Source organism: Lepisosteus platostomus, chromosome 5, assembly GCF_059453375.1.
Source record: "Lepisosteus platostomus isolate fLepPlt1 chromosome 5, fLepPlt1.hap1, whole genome shotgun sequence".
Classification (NCBI taxonomy): Eukaryota; Metazoa; Chordata; class Actinopteri; order Semionotiformes; family Lepisosteidae; genus Lepisosteus; species Lepisosteus platostomus.
This window is the reverse complement of record NC_142615.1, coordinates 24,788,243-24,805,234: the sequence shown is the minus strand read 5'-3', so window position 1 is coordinate 24,805,234 and position 16,992 is coordinate 24,788,243. Positions and strand designations below refer to the sequence as shown.

At 52.6% G+C, this 16,992-nt stretch overlaps 7 non-coding genes across 7 annotated transcripts; 6 read left to right on the top strand and 1 right to left on the bottom strand.

Annotated features, from left to right (window-relative positions):
• Window positions 1–2,244: 2,244 nt before the first annotated feature.
• Window positions 2,245–2,316, top strand: trnap-agg (transfer RNA proline (anticodon AGG)). Its single transcript has one exon. It is a non-coding gene; the product is annotated as a tRNA-Pro (tRNA).
• A 758-nt stretch (window positions 2,317–3,074) lies between these two features.
• On the bottom strand, window positions 3,075–3,147 carry trnaa-agc (transfer RNA alanine (anticodon AGC)). Its single transcript has one exon. It is a non-coding gene; the product is annotated as a tRNA-Ala (tRNA).
• A 1,286-nt stretch (window positions 3,148–4,433) lies between these two features.
• trnap-agg (transfer RNA proline (anticodon AGG)) lies at window positions 4,434–4,505 on the top strand. The gene has a single exon. It is a non-coding gene; the product is annotated as a tRNA-Pro (tRNA).
• Window positions 4,506–6,620: 2,115 nt separating this feature from the next.
• Window positions 6,621–6,692, top strand: trnap-agg (transfer RNA proline (anticodon AGG)). Its single transcript has one exon. It is a non-coding gene; the product is annotated as a tRNA-Pro (tRNA).
• A 472-nt stretch (window positions 6,693–7,164) lies between these two features.
• trnap-agg (transfer RNA proline (anticodon AGG)) lies at window positions 7,165–7,236 on the top strand. The gene has a single exon. It is a non-coding gene; the product is annotated as a tRNA-Pro (tRNA).
• Window positions 7,237–7,708: 472 nt separating this feature from the next.
• trnap-agg (transfer RNA proline (anticodon AGG)) lies at window positions 7,709–7,780 on the top strand. The gene has a single exon. It is a non-coding gene; the product is annotated as a tRNA-Pro (tRNA).
• A 2,117-nt stretch (window positions 7,781–9,897) lies between these two features.
• On the top strand, window positions 9,898–9,969 carry trnap-agg (transfer RNA proline (anticodon AGG)). Its single transcript has one exon. It is a non-coding gene; the product is annotated as a tRNA-Pro (tRNA).
• Window positions 9,970–16,992: the final 7,023 nt, after the last annotated feature.

Here is a 16,992-nt window from a genome sequence, read left to right as displayed (position 1 = left end):
GTAGAATGTGGCGCCGCCTTACCTGCTCCGTCCATGACAGGCGTGCTGGTCTCTGGAGAGAGAGCACGGTCCATCAGCGCACTCCAATAAAGGCACTGGAAGCAGCTGAATCACATTGGCGAAGCTCAGTGCTGGGCCGCTGCACCACAGAGATGAACAGAGATGGGGCCTCATTTGGGAAGGCTCAGAACACTTAATTCTTTCTTATTAATAAGCCTCGCTGCTACAACAGATATGCAGTTTGAGCACACATAAGACGATAACCAAGTACCACAAACTACCAGGCATCTAGTATCATTAGCAGTTCAGTTGGGGAGCTGCATCACCATGTGTAGGCTGCAAAGGAACAAGTAATAGGTCTATTCCATGCTTAAAAGAAAAGAAAGAAAATACAACATTTCAGCCGTGGAGCCCTCACACCTGAAGAAGCCTCCACGGCTGAAACGTTGTGTTTTCTTTTATCTCTTTTCATCTAGTGTCATTAGCCTTTTAACAGTTCCTGTCAAAATAAAATCGAAATGGATAACATTCTAGAGAGAGTTTGAAATACCAAGGTACAATTTAAAACATATCTTTTCCACTACAACCACAATATTTTGGAGAGATCGTTGAACCTCACTGTTCTGACATGTCCGTTAGCCTTCGTCCTGCTTCAGCAATGAATGTGGCGGGGCACATTCTGAGGGAGATGAGGTCAATCAGGTGGCAGGAAAACCAAGCTAAGCTTTTTTTTGAGATCCTGAAAACGAAAGAAGGGCCATGTATATGTGTGCAGCTGGATATGTAATTGCAGGTGGCGTAGCAAATTCTGCTGAAGCCCCACTGCCTGGTGTGGACGGTAGCTTAGCATGTTGCAGCACGTGAGATCAAGGGGGCATGTCATGTGTTTCAGCACTTCACTCCATTCAGTAGCACATGATTCCCTGAGTTCTTTGGATGACCTGTGGACCGATCTTTCACGATGAAGAATTCCTTAAGAAGAATAGATCTCGGCCCACCATCCCAATGCCTCCGTCTCAAAACAGCAACCTCCAACTGCCCTTAGTCTGCAAGGCAGTCCTTTCAAATGCGATGACAACGCCGGGACCTTCGTTGCCTATTGTACGAGCTGAACTTTTGTGCTCATCAATTCAACGCTCTTTCCATCAACTCATCTTGTCTTTTGACGCTTCGTGTTTTGCGCTCCTTTGACTATCGGCATATCGGGTGACTGCAAACACTGAAGTTCTTGCTTACGGAGTGTGGAACATTGTTTTCAAGTGATCGCTGTTCTGTCATGTTGACGCCGAGTGAATCTTTCTTTGGCAACATGGGCAGGCTGACAGCAGTGCGAGCGAAAGTAATGGCAAATTTCTTGACTTATTTCTGAATGTGAATGTTCTTTAGAAAAGGGATGCGGCGTTGCTTCTCGCCCGTGTAAAGGTCACGCATTCCAGACGTGGTTATGAGCGAACAGTAGCCGCAAGTGTTTGAAAAGAGCAAGAGAGGAAGCAGCCCTGCCCCGTGTGAGGATCAAACTCAGGCCTTTCAGATGACGAGACTGACGCACTACCAATTACGCCAACAAGCCCAGCTGCAGTACACACACCGGAAAGTTTCAGTCGCCCGTTCCCTAATCTTTAGACGCCCTCTGCTGAATGTTGCATTTGCCTTTTGATCTCACCGATACATTTTTGGTCTGTTTCTGTTGCGAGTCCGTCTTTCAGATCTCACCTAGCACAAGTCTCTGTAGCTGAAGTGGCCTCTCTGCTTCAGCATCGTGCCCTCACTCAGCCATTAAAAATGTCACTCGGACTTCTGACATGCTGACATGAAATGTCAAGAGAGAGGGGCGGAGTGACGCTTAAGCCAGAGAGAAGATGAAAAGGGGGCGTGGCTGCGAAACGCTTGACAGCTGCACGATGCTCTCCATGTAAGGCGGGACCACAGGCTAAAGGACACCTTTCGGCACATCAAGCTCTAAGCACACACCTGGAGGATGCAGGAATTGATCCTGCTATCTCCCACATGCAAAGCAAGCGCTGTACCATACAAGCCAACCCCCCTCGCTGGGACTTATGCCTCGGCGTCACCTAGTGCCGCTTGTTCCCCTCTTACCGGGCACAGTTCACTGCCCTTCGTCTGCAAGGCAGTCGTGTAATTGCAGCTTTCTTGACTTATTGATGAAGGTCTGACTGGACGAGCGAATGGCGCCTCTCCCCATCCTCAAGCTCGCTGACAGATTGAAATGGAAAGTGCTGCTGTGGCTCGTTGGTCTAGTGGTATGATTCTCGCTTAGGGTGTGAGAGGTCCCGGGTTCAACTCCCGGACGAGCCCTCATGTGCTCTTTTCCTCCTCTTCCACAAGACTGGGAACTGATATCCACATCACTTCGCAGCGTCTGCTTATGGCAAACGATGGAATGTGACTAATGACTGAACGAGCCTGGTGAATTCTCATCACGTGGCACAATGAGAGCGTGCAGTCAGCTGTCCAAGGCTGCAACCTCATTGCTCGTTCAAAAGAACACGTACTGAAAACTCATCACCACTGTGTCGTAGATGAGCACCGCGATCGCTTGTTGTCATGCGTCCTTACTTGGGAAATGCAGAAGCAAAAACTGCCCTCTCTCAGCCACCGAAACGTGTGCGGCTCGCCTTGCGCTCTCTGCGCCTCACATATTTGTCGAGCTGTCTGCTCTTCTTTCTGTTGAAGTAATCAAGTTACGGGGCGTCCTGCAGCCTATGATGTTCTCACTGAGAGCTTTCAAGATTTGAAGGAAAACTACGAGCTTGATTGCTCAAGTCGAACGAATGTGATTGTTAAGCAATCGATGATCAAAAGCACGTCTTCTAACAATTCGTGAGAGTATTATCAGCACTGTTTTCACTCGGATATACTTTTCACTTGCTAAGCTGACAAATTGGACGAGAAAATGCCGGAGACGCACTCAGTGCAGACTGAGGTTGGGAAGGAGGTGTGGCCCTTCAACGCTTGACAACTGAAGGACATTCTCTCCGCAACGGAGGAGCACCTGTCAGAAGTCGCAGAAGCCAAACAAGAGCACCGGGCTTCCGGAGATCCAAACTCAGACCTGGAGGATGCGGGCATCGATCCCGCTACCTCTCGCATGCTAAGCGAGCGCTCTACCATTTGAGCTAATCCCCCTTGCTTCAGGCTTCTCGGCATCATGTCTTACCGCCTCTGCCCCTCTTACCGGGTACCGCCCACTGCCCTTGGTCTGCAAGGCAGTCCTTTCAAGTGCGATGACGACGCTGAGACCTTCGTTGCCTATTGTACGAGCTGAACTTTTGTGCTCATCAATTCAACGCTCTTTCCATCAACTCATCTTGTCTTTTGACGCTTCGTGTTTTGCGCTCCTTTGACTATCGGCATATCGGGTGACTGCAAACACTGAAGTTCTTGCTTACGGAGTGTGGAACATTGTTTTCAAGTGATCGCTGTTCTGTCATGTTGACGCCGAGTGAATCTTTCTTTGGCAACATGGGCAGGCTGACAGCAGTGCGAGCGAAAGTAATGGCAAATTTCTTGACTTATTTCTGAATGTGAATGTTCTTTAGAAAAGGGATGCGGCGTTGCTTCTCGCCCGTGTAAAGGTCACGCATTCCAGACGTGGTTATGAGTGAACAGTTGCCGCAAGTGTTTGAAAAGAGCAAGAGAGGAAGCAGCCCTGCCCCGTGTGAGGATCAAACTCAGGCCCTTCAGATGACGAGACTGACGCACTACCAATTACGCCAACAAGCCCAGCTGCAGTACACACACCGGAAAGTTTGCCTCACATGGATTTCAGTCGCCCGTTCCCTAATCTTTAGACGCCCTCTGCTGAATGTTGCATTTGCCTTTTGATCTCACCGATACATTTTTGGTCTGTTTCTGTTGCGAGTCCGTCTTTAAGATCTCACCTAGCACAAGTCTCTGTGGCTGAAGTGGCCTCTCTGCTTCAGCATCGTGCCCTCACTCAGCCATTAAAAATGTCACTCGGACTTCTGACATGCTGACATGAAATGTCAAGAGAGAGGGGCGGAGTGACGCTTAAGCCAGAGAGAAGATGAAAAGGGGGCGTGGCTGCGAAACGCTTGACAGCTGCACGATGCTCTCCATGTAAGGCGGGACCACAGGCTAAAGGACACCTTTCGGCACATCAAGCTCTAAGCACACACCTGGAGGATGCGGGAATTGATCCTGCTATCTCATACATGCAAAGCAAGCGCTGTACCATACAAGCCAACCCCCCTCGCTGGGACTTATGCCTCGGCGTCACCTAGTGCCGCTTGTTCCCCTCTTACCGGGCACAGTTCACTGCCCTTCGTCTGCAAGGCAGTCGTGTAATTGCAGCTTTCTTGACTTATTGATGAAGGTCTGACTGGACGAGCGAATGGCGCCTCTCCCCATCCTCAAGCTCGCTGACAGATTGAAATGGAAAGTGCTGCTGTGGCTCGTTGGTCTAGTGGTATGATTCTCGCTTAGGGTGCGAGAGGTCCCGGGTTCAACTCCCGGACGAGCCCTCGTGTGCTCTTTTCCTCCTCTTCCACAAGACTGGGAACTGATATCCACATCACTTCGCAGCGTCTGCTTATGGCAAACGATGGAATGTGACTAATGACTGAACGAGCCTGGTGAATTCTCATCACGTGGCACAATGAGAGCGTGCAGTCAGCTGTCCAAGGCGGCAACCTCATTGCTCGTTCAAAAGAACACGTACTGAAAACTCATCACCACTGTCGTAGATGAGCACCGCGATCGCTTGTTGTCATGCGTCCTTACTTGGGAAATGCAGAAGCAAAAACTGCCCTCTCTCAGCCACCGAAACGTGTGCGGCTCGCCTTGCGCTCTCTGCGCCTCACATATTTGTCGAGCTGTCTGCTCTTCTTTCTGTTGAAGTAATCAAGTTACGGGGCGTCCTGCAGGCTATGATGTTCTCACTGAGAGCTTTCAAGATTTGAAGGAAAACTACGAGCTTGATGGCTCAAGTCGAACGAATGTGATTGTTAAGCAATCGATGATCAAAAGCACGTCTTCTAACAATTCGTGAGAGTATTATCAGCACTGTTTTCACTCGGATATACTTTTCACTTGCTAAGCTGACAAATTGGACGAGAAAATGCCGGAGACGCACTCAGTGCAGACTGAGGTTGGGAAGGAGGTGTGGCCCTTCAACGCTTGACAACTGAAGGACATTCTCTCCGCAACGGAGGAGCACCTGTCAGAAGTCGCAGAAGCTAAACAAGAGCACCGGGCTTCTGGAGATCCAAACTCAGACCTGGAGGATGTGGGCATCGATCCCGCTACCTCTTGCATGCTAAGCGAGCGCTCTACCATTTGAGCTAATCCCCCTCGGTTCATGCGTCTCGGCATCATGTCTTACCGCCTCTGCCCCTCTTACCGGGCACCGCCCACTGCCCTTGGTCTGCAAGGCAGTCCTTTCAAGTGCGATGACGACGCTGAAACCTTCGTTGCCTATTGTACGAGCTGAACTTTTGTGCTCATCAATTCAACGCTCTTTCCATCAACTCATCTTGTCTTTTGACGCTTCGTGTTTTGCGCTCCTTTGACTATCGGCATATCGGGTGACTGCAAACACTGAAGTTCTTGCTTACGGAGTGTGGAACATTGTTTTCAAGTGATCGCTGTTCTGTCATGTTGACGCCGAGTGAATCTTTCTTTGGCAACATGGGCAGGCTGACAGCAGTGCGAGCGAAAGTAATGGCAAATTTCTTGACTTATTTCTGAATGTGAATGTTCTTTAGAAAAGGGATGCGGCGTTGCTTCTCGCCCGTGTAAAGGTCACGCATTCCAGACGTGGTTATGAGCGAACAGTTGCCGCAAGTGTTTGAAAAGAGCAAGAGAGGAAGCAGCCCTGCCCCGTGTGAGGATCAAACTCAGGCCCTTCAGATGACGAGACTGACGCACTACCAATTACGCCAACAAGCCCAGCTGCAGTACACACACCGGAAAGTTTGCCTCACATGGATTTCAGTCGCCCGTTCCCTAATCTTTAGACGCCCTCTGCTGAATGTTGCATTTGCCTTTTGATCTCACCGATACATTTTTGGTCTGTTTCTGTTGCGAGTCCGTCTTTCAGATCTCACCTAGCACAAGTCTCTGTGGCTGAAGTGGCCTCTCTGCTTCAGCATCGTGCCCTCACTCAGCCATTAAAAATGTCACTCGGACTTCTGACATTCTGACATGAAATGTCAAGAGAGAGGGGCGGAGTGACGCTTAAGCCAGAGAGAAGATGAAAAGGGGGCGTGGCTGCGAAACGCTTGACAGCTGCACGATGCTCTCCATGTAAGGCGGGACCACAGGCTAAAGGTCACCTTTCGGCACATCAAGCTCTAAGCACACACCTGGAGGATGCGGGAATTGATCCTGCTATCTCCCACATCCAAAGCAAGCGCTGTACCATACAAGCCAACCCCCCTCGCTGGGACTTATGCCTCGGCGTCACCTAGTGCCGCTTGTTCCCCTCTTACCGGGCACAGTTCACTGCCCTTCGTCTGCAAGGCAGTCGTGTAATTGCAGCTTTCTTGACTTATTGATGAAGTTCTGACTGGACGAGCGAATGGCGCCTCTCCCCATCCTCAAGCTCGCTGACAGATTGAAATGGAAAGTGCTGCTGTGGCTCGTTGGTCTAGTGGTATGATTCTCGCTTAGGGTGCGAGAGGTCCCGGGTTCAACTCCCGGATGAGCCCTCGTGTGCTCTTTTCCTCCTCTTCCACAAGACTGGGAACTGATATCCACATCACTTCGCAGCGTCTGCTTATGGCAAACGATGGAATGTGACTAATGACTGAACGAGCCTGGTGAATTCTCATCACATGGCACAATGAGAGCGTGCAGTCAGCTGTCCAAGGCGGCAACCTCATTGCTCGTTCAAAAGAACACGTACTGAAAACTCATCACCACTGTGTCGTAGATGAGCACCGCGATCGCTTGTTGTCATGCGTCCTTACTTGGGAAATGCAGAAGCAAAAACTGCCCTCTCTCAGCCACCGAAACGTGTGCGGCACCTCTTACCGGGCACAGTTCACTGCCCTTCGTCTGCAAGGCAGTCGTGTAATTGCAGCTTTCTTGACTTATTGATGAAGGTCTGACTGGACAAGCGAATGGCGCCTCTCCCCATCCTCAAGCTCGCTGACAGATTGAAATGGAAAGTCCTGCTGTGGCTCGTTGGTCTAGTGGTATGATTCTCGCTTAGGGTGCGAGAGGTCCCGGGTTCAACTCCCGGATGAGCCCTCGTGTGCTCTTTTCCTCCTCTTCCACAAGACTGGGAACTGATATCCACATCACTTCGCAGCGTCTGCTTATGGCAAACGATGGAATGTGACTAATGACTGAACGAGCCTGGTGAATTCTCATCACGTGGCACAATGAGAGCGTGCAGTCAGCTGTCCAAGGCGGCAACCTCATTGCTCGTTCAAAAGAACACGTACTGAAAACTCATCACCACTGTGTCGTAGATGAGCACCGCGATCGCTTGTTGTCATGCGTCCTTACTTGGGAAATGCAGAAGCAAAAACTGCCCTCTCTCAGCCACCGAAACGTGTGCGGCACCTCTTACCGGGCACAGTTCACTGCCCTTCGTCTGCAAGGCAGTCGTGTAATTGCAGCTTTCTTGACTTATTGATGAAGGTCTGACTGGACAAGCGAATGGCGCCTCTCCCCATCCTCAAGCTCGCTGACAGATTGAAATGGAAAGTGCTGCTGTGGCTCGTTGGTCTAGTGGTATGATTCTCGCTTAGGGTGCGAGAGGTCCCGGGTTCAACTCCCGGATGAGCCCTCGTGTGCTCTTTTCCTCCTCTTCCACAAGACTGGGAACTGATATCCACATCACTTCGCAGCGTCTGCTTATGGCAAACGATGGAATGTGACTAATGACTGAACGAGCCTGGTGAATTCTCATCACGTGGCACAATGAGAGCGTGCAGTCAGCTGTCCAAGGCGGCAACCTCATTGCTCGTTCAAAAGAACACGTACTGAAAACTCATCACCACTGTGTCGTAGATGAGCACCGCGATCGCTTGTTGTCATGCGTCCTTACTTGGGAAATGCAGAAGCAAAAACTGCCCTCTCTCAGCCACCGAAACGTGTGCGGCTTGCCTTGCTCTCTCTGCGCCTCACATATTTGTCGAGCTGTCTGCTCTTCTTTCTGTTGAAGTAATCAAGTTACGGGGCGTCCTGCAGCCTATGATGTTCTCACTGAGAGCTTTCAAGATTTGAAGGAAAACTACGAGCTTGATGGCTCAAGTCGAACGAATGTGATTGTTAAGCAATCGATGATCAAAAGCACGTCTTCTAACAATTCGTGAGAGTATTATCAGCACTGTTTTCACTCGGATATACTTTTCACTTGCTAAGCTGACAAATTGGACGAGAAAATGCCGGAGAAGCACTCAGTGCAGACTGAGGTTGGGAAGGAGGTGTGGCCCTTCAACGCTTGACAACTGAAGGACATTCTCTCCGCAACGGAGGAGCACCTGTCAGAAGTCGCAGAAGCTAAACAAGAGCACCGGGCTTCCAGAGATCCGAACTCAGACCTGGAGGATGTGGGCATCGATCCCGCTACCTCTTGCATGCTAAGCGAGCGCTCTACCATTTGAGCTAATCCCCCTCGCTTCATGCGTCTCGGCATCATGTCTTACCGCCTCTGCCCCTCTTACCGGGCACCGCCCACTGCCCTTGGTCTGCAAGGCAGTCCTTTCAAGTGCGATGACGACGCTGAGACCTTCGTTGCCTATTGTACGAGCTGAACTTTTGTGCTCATCAATTCAACGCTCTTTCCATCAACTCATCTTGTCTTTTGACGCTTCGTGTTTTGCGCTCCTTTGACTATCGGCATATCGGGTGACTGCAAACACTGAAGTTCTTGCTTACGGAGTGTGGAACATTGTTTTCAAGTGATCGCTGTTCTGTCATGTTGACGCCGAGTGAATCTTTCTTTGGCAACATGGGCAGGCTGACAGCACTGCGAGCGAAAGTAATGGCAAATTTCTTGACTTATTTCTGAATGTGAATGTTCTTTAGAAAAGGGATTCGGCGTTGCTTCTCGCCCGTGTAAAGGTCACGCATTCCAGACGTGGTTATGAGCGAACAGTTGCCGCAAGTGTTTGAAAAGAGCAAGAGAGGAAGCAGCCCTGCCCCGTGTGAGGATCAAACTCAGGCCCTTCAGATGACGAGACTGACGCACTACCAATTACGCCCACAAGCCCAGCTGCAGTACACACACCGGAAAGTTTGCCTCACATGGATTTCAGTCGCCCGTTCCCTAATCTTTAGACGCCCTCTGCTGAATGTTGCATTTGCCTTTTGATCTCACCGATACATTTTTGGTCTGTTTCTGTTGCGAGTCCGTCTTTCAGATCTCACCTAGCACAAGTCTCTGTGGCTGAAGTGGCCTCTCTGCTTCAGCATCGTGCCCTCACTCAGCCATTAAAAATGTCACTCGGACTTCTGACATGCTGACATGAAATGTCAAGAGAGAGGGGCGGAGTGACGCTTAAGCCAGAGAGAAGATGAAAAGGGGGCGTGGCTGCGAAACGCTTGACAGCTGCACGATGCTCTCCATGTAAGGCGGGACCACAGGCTAAAGGACACCTTTTGGCACATCAAGCTCTAAGCACACACCTGGAGGATGCGGGAATTGATCTTGCTATCTCCCACATCCAAAGCAAGCGCTGTACCATACAAGCCAACCCCCCTCGCTGGGACTTATGCCTCGGAGTCACCTAGTGCCGCTTGTTCCCCTCTTACCGGGCACAGTTCACTGCCCTTCGTCTGCAAGGCAGTCGTGTAATTGCAGCTTTCTTGACTTATTGATGAAGGTCTGACTGGACGAGCGAATGGCGCCTTTCCCCATCCTCAAGCTCGCTGACAGATTGAAATGGAAAGTGCTGCTGTGGCTCGTTGGTCTAGTGGTATGATTCTCGCTTAGGGTGCGAGAGGTCCCGGGTTCAACTCCCGGATGAGCCCTCGTGTGCTCTTTTCCTCCTCTTCCACAAGACTGGGAACTGATATCCACATCACTTCGCAGCGTCTGCTTATGGCAAACGATGGAATGTGACTAATGACTGAACGAGCCTGGTGAATTCTCATCACGTGGCACAATGAGAGCGTGCAGTCAGCTGTCCAAGGCGGCAACCTCATTGCTCGTTCAAAAGAACACGTACTGAAAACTCATCACCACTGTGTCGTAGATGAGCACCGCGATCGCTTGTTGTCATGCGTCCTTACTTGGGAAATGCAGAAGCAAAAACTGCCCTCTCTCAGCCACCGAAACGTGTGCGGCTCGCCTTGCGCTCTCTGCGCCTCACATATTTGTCGAGCTGTCTGCTCTTCTTTCTGTTGAAGTAATCAAGTTACGGGGCGTCCTGCAGCCTATGATGTTCTCACTGAGAGCTTTCAAGATTTGAAGGAAAACTACGAGCTTGATGGCTCAAGTCGAACGAATGTGATTGTTAAGCAATCGATGATCAAAAGCACGTCTTCTAACAATTCGTGAGAGTATTATCAGCACTGTTTTCACTCGGATATACTTTTCACTTGCTAAGCTGACAAATTGGACGAGAAAATGCCGGAGACGCACTCAGTGCAGACTGAGGTTGGGAAGGAGGTGTGGCCCTTCAACGCTTGACAACTGAAGGACATTCTCTCCGCAACGGAGGAGCACCTGTCAGAAGTCGCAGAAGCTAAACAAGAGCACCGGGCTTCCAGAGATCCAAACTCAGACCTGGAGGATGCGGGCATCGATCCCGCTACCTCTTGCATGCTAAGCGAGCGCTCTACCATTTGAGCTAATCCCCCTCGCTTCATGCTTCTTCACATCATGTCTTACAGTATTTGTCGCATTTTGAACATGTGCACACAGCGGTCCCCCGGGTTCCAGTTAGTGCGTAATTACGCATCGATGAAAAACGAAATTAGCTCACTGAAAGTTTGATGTAGAGAATTTGGAAATTTCCACAAGTTGTGGTCTTTAAAATGCATTTGGTTTGAAGACGTTCTGTGCTTCCATTGTGAAGATATGGACAAAACAATATTTGAGCGTGGTAAAAAAAAGTCATAAAAATGACAAAGTGAATGCTGAGAAAGCATTCACAATGCATTTTATACACAAATCAAGTGTTTTTGTAACTCGCGGAATTTCGCGGAAGCACTACAGGCGTGCCAAAATCGTTTTCGAACTTCAAGCTAATTTTACCCCGGTCTTAGAGAAAGGACTGCCTTTCACTTCTCTGTGTTTTCTTTCACAGCGCTGTGCACTTTTTCATTGCTCTCACTTTCAGAGCCTCTGCACAGCACACGACTCGACATCAGGAAGCACATTGAAGTGAAAGCAGAAAGCACTGCGACATGCACTGTGCAGATCCCGCCACACTAAGAGGTGAGTGGGTCTGTTCGATCACAGCGCTAGGCGAATCCCCAAACAGTGTGCGTGGTAACAAAAAAAGCTGCTTTGTTTTGAACTGGGGACATTCCACGTGTGAAGCTAACGTGATAACCACTACACTATGGAAACGGTGGGAAATTGTGCCCAGTGGCCCAGTGCTGAGCTTCACCAATGCTATTCAGGGGCTATTCAGGGGCCAATGCTATTCGATGTGAATTGAATGCTATTCAACTCGCCAATGCTATTCAGGGGTGGAAAAGGGTGGAGCCGTGTGTGTCTTTTGTTCAAAGACACCCCCATCTCAGAGCCGGAAGTACAGGCCTTCCTCCCGCAGGTCCACAAAGATGTTATTTTTTAAGAAGATCCTGCGAAAGTCGGCCATCTGCCTCTCAGCCCTGCAGTAGGCCAGGCTGAGAGAAAAGCAGTCCTTCACCCTGGCAATGTACAGCCTGACAAGGTCTGGCTTCAGGCCATTGTACATCATGAGGTTCCTCCTCTCCCAGACAGCTGTCCTCGCTAGGCTGAGGAGGAGGTTCACTAAAATGGCGTTAACCCCAACCCTCAGACCCGCGGTACCCAAAGAGGAACAGCTCTTTCCAGGGCACCCCGTCAAGAACAGCTCCTCGAACAGAGCGAAACAGGCCATCCAGCAGATACGTCAAGTACGCCCTGGCTCGAGCTGGGGGAAGATCTTACCCCAGAACACCTCTGAGACCGGCACTCTGAAGCGTTTCGCCACCATCAGCCTGTAGAACATGCTGGTGGTGCACCCCAGGAGGTCCACCCCATGGTCCCCCCACTTCACCCTCAGCTCTGGCCAGGCCGGGCCTGCTGCCCCGTCTTGTAGATGGAGCTTCTCCAGCCAACTGTCCGGGAGACCGAGTTTGAGCTGCTCATAATCCTGACGGATCTTACTGACAGGCAGCTCGTCGTCGACCTCTCGCACAGCGTCGACAATAGCCTGGGTGGGACAGAAATCCGTCCTTTACTTCATAAAAAGATCCTTGACCTTGGATATGCCAGCCTCGTAGAGCTGCCAATTTAATTGGCCCTCATCTTAATGAGCTTCTCCTTCCACAGGAGAAGCCCAGTGGCCTGCTCATCAGCGTTAATGTAGATGCCAAGGACCTTCAGGTGACCCGTCTCAACCCTGAAAGGGTAGCCGAAGAGCGGGGCAAGGTCTGCCCTCCCCACCGGCATGACCTCAGACTTCTCCAAGTTTACCTTGGCGCCCGAGGCAGCGCAGTAGGCCTGCACCACCTCCAAAATGGCTGAGATCTCCGCCACCTCTGCCAACGTCAGTGTGGTGTCGTCAGCATATTGGTATATCAACGAGGTGCCGGTGCCCCCAGGCAAGGTCACTGGAAAGAAGCTCGTGAGGGAACCATTCACCTTGACACAGCTCACGATCCCCTTGTACACGAGCCTCACCCTGGAGATGAAGGCCTCGCCAAAGCCAAAGCTCTTCAAGACCTCAAACAGGAAGGAATGCTCCACCCTGTCGAAGGCCTTCTCCTGGTCCAGTTTCAGGACGTATCCACCCCTCGGCTGCTCCCGCATAAGGTCCACAACATCTCTGATGGAGCACACCGTGTCCGCAATGTCTCTCCACTTGAGGCAGTAGGTCTGCGAAGGCGACAGGATCCTGGGCAGAACCTTCCCGAGCCTGAGGGAGAGAACACGAGTTAGGATCTTATAGTCCGTGTTCAACAGGCTGATCGGGCGAAAGTTTTTCAAAAGGGAGGGATCCCCCTGCTTTTTGTAGACAAGAGAGATCACCCCCCTTCTCATAGATGGGGTCAGAGCGCCGGTCCTGGCAATCTCCTGGAACAACTCCAGAAGGAGGGGCCCCAGGGACTGCTGGAAGTGTCTGTAGAGCTTGGAGGAGAGCCCGTCCCACCCAGGGCTCTTGTTAGGAGACGAGCCCCGAAGTGCTTCAAGCACTTCCTCCAAGCTCAGTGCACTGTCACAGAGCTCACGATCGCTCTGTGACAGGCGGGTACTCACCTCAGCCAGCATGGCCCGGGTCTGCTGCTCATCCACCCCTTCGGACCAGAACAAGGCACTATAAAAAGAAAACACCTCATTCCTAACGGCCTCGGGGGCAGGGAGCCGCACACCGTCCTCTCCCACCAGCTCCTCAATGAAGGAGCTGCGCTGCCTCTCCTGCTCCAGGCCGAAAAAGAACCTCGTGCTCTTCTCGCCCTCGGCCAGATACTGGGCTCTGCTGCGCACCCTGGCTCCTCTCCACTTCTCCTCCTCCAGGGCTTGCAGCTCACCCCTCAGCTCCAGCAAGAGCTCGCAGCCCCCGCCGTGATCTGCCAGGAGCCCGAGCTCTGAGGTGATCCGAGCCCGAAGCTCTCTCTCCCGCCTGGCCTTCTCCCGCCCCTGGGACAGGCCATACGAGATACTGAACTCTTTGATCCCGTACTTGAGATTATCCCACCTGACCAGCTTTTCTGACCTATACAGGGGACACTGCAGCTGCTGCCGGATTAGGTCTTCTATGCCCTGACAGAATGAAGCCTCCCCCAGGAGCGCGTTATTAAAGCACCAGGGGCAGGGGCCCCGGTCCTCCTGTGCCCCTGCTACAGAGAAGTGAAGCACAGCATGGTCGCTCAGGGTCGTGAACACATAGCGCATACGGCTCAGGCACGGGAAGAGACTCATGTGCCCCAGCAACAGGTCGATCCGGCTCTGTCTCAAGACACCTTCAACGACCTGCCGCCGAAAAAAGTCCCTCCGCGCACCATAAGCCTGACACCACGCATCCACGAACCCGTGAGCCTCCGCACTGTGCTCCAGGAAGCTGCGAGCAGCGCTGCTCTTAAAGGTCACCCCAACCGCGACATTGAGCGCACTCAGTGCACAGTTAAAATCTCCGACGACCAGCCCTGGCTGCTTGAAGAAGGCGAGCCGCTCAGCTTCCCCATTGGGGGCGTAGATGTTGCTCAGCAGCACGGACTGTCCCAGAAACCCGAGACAGACCTGCAGGAGCCGGCCGTCCGTGTCGCGGTGCAGGAGCCTTACGCTCTCGTACACTCCCCTCCTCACCAGCACGGCCACCCCCCTCCTGCACAGGCTGGAGGCGTTGCTGTAAAACAGCTCCCAGTCCCACTGTGCTCGCACCTCTTGGACACACTCCTCGTCCCAGAAGGTCTCCTGGAGGCAGACAACATCCGTCCGCCCCAGCAGAGCTAACACTGCCCCGAGCTTCGCTCTGTCCCTCAGCCCGTTGGCATTTAAAGAGGCGAAAGATGCCATCACGTATATGGCCAGGAAAGAGTGAAGTTAATTCTCCGGCCCGCACAACAGTTTCCCCGCCCTTTCTGCCACATTCTCATTGCCAACACTTGCTGCTTCCTCCCCACCTCCTGTCTCCGCCACCGCAGAGACATCAAGGATGGGTCTGCGGACAACTCTTGAACTGGGATTGAGGTTGGGCTGAGGCCTGACGTGGTGCCACTGGATCCCGGCCTTCGAGGGCCCAGGCGGTTGTATCCCGGCTCGCCAACTCCTCTCCCCCTCCTCCCTGTCCTCCCTCTCCACCCCATCCATCTCCACCACCTCTCCTTCCCCCTCCATTTCATGCCCTGTAATTCCCCCTCCTCTGTCCCTGCCCCATCCATCTCCAGACACCCATCCTCCATTCCTTCTTCCACCACTTCCCCTACCTTTCCTCCCACAACCATATCCAACTCCCCTTCCTCAGTGTCTGCCAACGGTACCTGACCGAGTATTGAAGAGGCTCCCTCACCAGGCAGGGCGGTGTCTTGTGGCTGCTGCAGGGCAACCAGGCGCTTCCCCTCAGGCTCCTCTGGGTCCTCGAGCGTCTCTTCGTTTGGGCCTACGTCCACCTTGCCAGGATCTTGTCGCCGTTGCCGCTGCCGCTTGGTCACACGCCTCGCAGCAGCGCCTTTGCTGACCCCAGCAGGCTTCTCATGCCTGGACCCAGAAGAGGGCCCTGCTGGCTCACTGGTAAGCTGGGGAACCGCTGACAGTGATGGTGGTGGTGGTGCTGGTGCCGTCGCCTCCTCCCTCTGCCTCTCTCCCTGCACAGGCTGGGGTGTCATAAGCCCACTGGTACGCTGAGGGGCCGCCTCTGGTGGTGGTGGTGCCCGTAGGATCTCAGCTGCACCACGCTGCACCGCCGCCTGTTGTGGAGCAACCTCCCTCCACTTCTCTTGCGGCACAGAGTGGGACGCAACAGGTTTGTTAGGGCAACGGGGCGCCCCCGCTGGTGGAGATGCTGGCTGGTCCCCGGCTCCTTTCTGCTGCACTGTACCCAAGATTGGAGGGGCCTCCCTCTGCCTCTCCCCCATCACCGGCTGGGGCGTTGCTGGCTCACTGGGGTCCTGGGGCGCCGCTGCTGGCAACTCTCCATGCTCAGCCACTTGTAGTCCATCTTCAACCCCCTCGGCGTTGCGGGAAGCTGCTCCTGTGGCGGCTGGATCTTCCGGTTCCGGCTCGCAGTTGCAGCTCATGAGCGCATGGAGGCAGTCCGGGCACTTGGCAGCGGTGCAGTTCCTGGCGCGGTGGCCGGGCTTTCTGCACTCATAGCAGAGGAACTCAGGGCAGTCCTTGGCGATGTGCCCCGAGTCCAGGCAGACATGACACACCCTTTGTTGCTGGTCGTGGAGGACCCTGAAGTACTGCCCCCCCTCTGCCGTGGCGAAGCGGGTGCTGTATGGCAACGAGGCTACATGATCGGGAAAGCGAATCCGAACAAACCTCGTGCCATCAGCAATGGTGGTCCTGGGGTAGTGGCGCATCCTGATGTCCGAAATCACTCTCACCCCCCAGCTACTCAGCTTCTCCTTGATGCAGGGAGGTGGAGGAAGGAAACCACTACCTTCTTCCGCTCCAGCCAGCGGCAGTAGCAGGGTGTGCCCTGCACATCCAGCCCCACAGCCACAGCGTCCGCATGTTCTTTTGAGTCCAGAGTCAGTTCAAACTCTTCTAGCAGCAGTTTGAGCTTGTATTATCAGTCCACCTGGAGTCCTGATTTCTGTATCTGAGCTCTATTAACACAAACCACAGCAGGTGTGTTATGGGAGCCAGATTGGTCTCCCATGTAGAGGTCAGTTAAACCTGACGGTTTTTCTGGAGAAGACACTAGACAGACTTCAGGGAAAGACACACTAGGTTTATTTGTGAGGACAGTTTGTGATCCAGTTCACAGGGGAACAGCCAAAGGCAACCGAGCCCAGGCAGATCCAGGTTGGTACTCAGGGAACAGTCCGTAATCCATAACAAGGTAATCCATCCGAGACGAGCACATGATAAACTGCTTGGCACAGAGCACTGACCCTCCCCAACTACTGCTGGACACAGAGCACTTACCCTCCCCAACTAATGCTGGACACAGAAGATGGACACTCTCCAGCTACTACTGGACACAGAGCACTGACCCTCCCCAACTACAGCTGGACACAGAGCACTGACCCTCCCCAACTACTACTGGACACAGAGCACTGACCCTCCCCAGCTACTGCTTGGCACAGAGCACTGACCCTCCCCAACTACTGCTGGACACAGAGCACTGACCCTCCCCAACTACTGCTGGACACAGAGCACTGACCCACCCCCAGCTACTGCTGAACACA